Consider the following 2,917-nt stretch of genomic DNA (forward strand, 5'->3'; position numbering starts at 1 on the left):
CAGGGAGGAAAGTTCCTGCTCTTTACCAGGGTGTTAAAAAAAAAAAAATTTTAGTTCTTTCTCCTCAAGAGTGATTTTTTTTTTTTAGTAATTTATTGTGCTTTTTCAAGGATGCTTGGAATTTAATTTTAAATACTGCCTCATGAAGAATAGACAAAGATAGGCAGTTTCTTTTGTTTCCTCCGGTCGCCTGATGCATTGTACATCATCTACTTCCACTGCAAACTTGCTCCAAAATTGCATTGCCTTGCTGAGCTGAGATGTCCTGCTTCTCTCATTTTCTTTATGCAAGTTGCTTGTGAAATCCTCTCTCCTGTATGAAACTCAACATAGGAAAATATTAGAAAACAGAGCATTTATCTATCTAATTATGCGGTGTCTATGACTTTTCTACCATCAGCTACCCATGGTATATATTTCACATTTTGTTTGCTTGCAAACAATAGCAGAACAGTATTGTTTATTCTCATTTTCTGTTTACAAAAAAAATGTTTGATTTATCTTTTCTGTGGCCTTCTCTCTCCATGTCAGCATTGTCTGCATGGAATTGGCGCCAAATTTGCTTAATATGTCCTATTTTGCACCTATCACTGTATTCTTGTATTTATATTTCAATTGATTTAATGGAATAAGTTGTCTTATGAAAGATATCTGGGGATACTGGTGGTAATGGTCACATGGTTTTATTACTGAAAGGAACGGTCTAATCCAAATTTTTTATTTCGCTCATAAAGCAACTGAGCTCAAAGGAAGAGAGTAGATTCTCCCTAAGCCCCACAGCAGCCTTAGAACCTGGTGGCCTGCCTTGCAGTCTAGTGGGCTTACTGGTAACACTTCTACCCATGGTAGAGTAAGGCTGCCAGGAAGGCTTTTAAGTGAATATGCATCTGAGAGAGACTTACCGAGCTAACTATTAACCCTCTTTGTCACCACAGGTATATCATTTTATTTTCTTTTACTTTGGTTTCTTTAATAGGCATCTGCAAAATGTAAGTAATGATTCTCAGGAAGAAAGAACATTTTAATAATGCTCTAAGAAGGATTTGGTGGGAATTTTCAGACAGCCTTTTGACTTAATCTGAATAGATTGTCAATAAGTGGAAATTAAGACTTTGAGTCATTCCTACCAAGCCATGAGGTACTTGATTATTAATAAGTGATATGGAAACAAAGCATATGAGGTACCAACAAGTGAGAAGAGTGATTTCATACCCTTCTAAAAACCAACAATGTGGTGTGAATCCAGTTTACCTTTTAAATCACTGCCACACATCTAATTTAAATCATGCTCACATGATTCCATTTAAAAAAAATGCTCTTGTTCTCTCTTAAGGTGGAAAGTTACTATTTTAGCTTTTCCTTTATGCTATCTAGGAATGTTATATTTTTGGCTATGCATCTCAACTAAGTACAGTTTAAAGATCTCTCCTTCTGGAAAACTTCCCTGAGTAATCCAGATTGTTGCCATATTTACCTTTTGCACCAAACTTAAACTCTTCATTATGTGTGTTGAATATACATTTGAATAATCTGTCTTAACATTCCTATTTATTGACAAATTTTAGTCATTTACTTTGATTCTTGACGTGATTACACAGGCGACCATAAAGTCTGGAAACATAGGGTAATGAATAGCTTATTAATATTACATTAGAATAGAATAGAATAAAGTATCTATGTTTCCAGACATAATGGCTATCCTGTAGCTTTTGAAGGGAGAGAGATTTCATCTCAATTATATCAAATCCATGCCCTGTTGGTACAAGGGTGCCTTCGTACTCATAAGAATACTTCAGATTTGTATTCTTGATAACATTTGTTAAGAAAAATAATATATATCTCAGCCTGAATCACCCGTGTGAGAATATAGCTAGAGCCATCTTTGCATAGACCTGGAAATTAGATTTATGTTAAGGGAAGAAGGAGTTTTCTAAGATTTTACCATACCTAGACACTAGGGAGAGGTTAGAAAGGAATAAAAATCACTTCCAGATTTCTAGTTACCAGAACAGGCTGCCTTCATAAATGATGACTTTATAGTCTTAAAGTATTACTGTAGACCTAAAATAAAAGTGAATACATATATACTTCTTTGTGGCAGATTAAATGTGGTTTGTTGGTAGCTGTGCCAGTTTGAAAGTATTATGTACCTCGAAAAGCCATGTTTGAATCCTGATCCAATCTTGTGGGAGCAGCTGTTTCTTTTCATTCTAATTCAATACTTTAAGTTGGAAACTTTTGATTAGATTATCTCAACATAGAGATGACATGTCCAATTGTGGGTGTGACTTTTTGATTATGTGGAGATGTGACTCCACCCATTCCAGATCGGTCTTGATTAATTTACTGGAATCCTTTAAAGGAGGAAACATTTTGAAGAGACAAAAATGACAGAGCTGACAAAGAGAGAGCCAATGGAACTTCCGAGCAGATCTGACACAGATACTGACACTTACAGAACACAGACATGAATGTTTGGAGATTCTTGGAGCCCAGCAGACGTCTCCATGAGATAAGAAGCAAGTCAGAACCTGGAGAGAGCCAGGGAAAGCCAAGAGATGAAAGCCAGACCTGGAGAAGCAAAGTGAGTAACCCCCACAGGAGCAAAGGCTGAAAGCAATGGAGCCCAGGAACAAGGGACCAGCAGACACTAGCCACATGACTTCCTAGCTGACAGCTATTCCAGACCCATCAGCCTTCCTTGAATTAAGGTATCTTTCCCTGGATGCCTTACTCTGGACATTGTTATAGGTTTAGAACTGTAAACTTATAGCTTATTAAATTTTCTTTTTTAGAAGTCATTCCAGTTCTGGTATATCACATTCTGGCAGCTTGCAAACTAAGACAGTAGCCTTGTGATTATTCAAACAGCCTCATTTCAGGAGACAGAAAAAAAGAGAAGACCAGGCTAAGGATA

General features: G+C 36.6%; 1 protein-coding gene across 9 annotated transcripts in view; it reads left to right on the top strand.

The window, feature by feature from the left end:
* The window catches only part of LOC143688250 (uncharacterized), a 298,694-nt gene that overhangs the window by 194,381 nt on the left and 101,396 nt on the right, over positions 1-2,917 (top strand). The window lies entirely within an intron of this gene.

This window comes from Tamandua tetradactyla, chromosome 6, assembly GCF_023851605.1.
Source record: "Tamandua tetradactyla isolate mTamTet1 chromosome 6, mTamTet1.pri, whole genome shotgun sequence".
Taxonomy (NCBI): domain Eukaryota; kingdom Metazoa; phylum Chordata; class Mammalia; order Pilosa; family Myrmecophagidae; genus Tamandua; species Tamandua tetradactyla.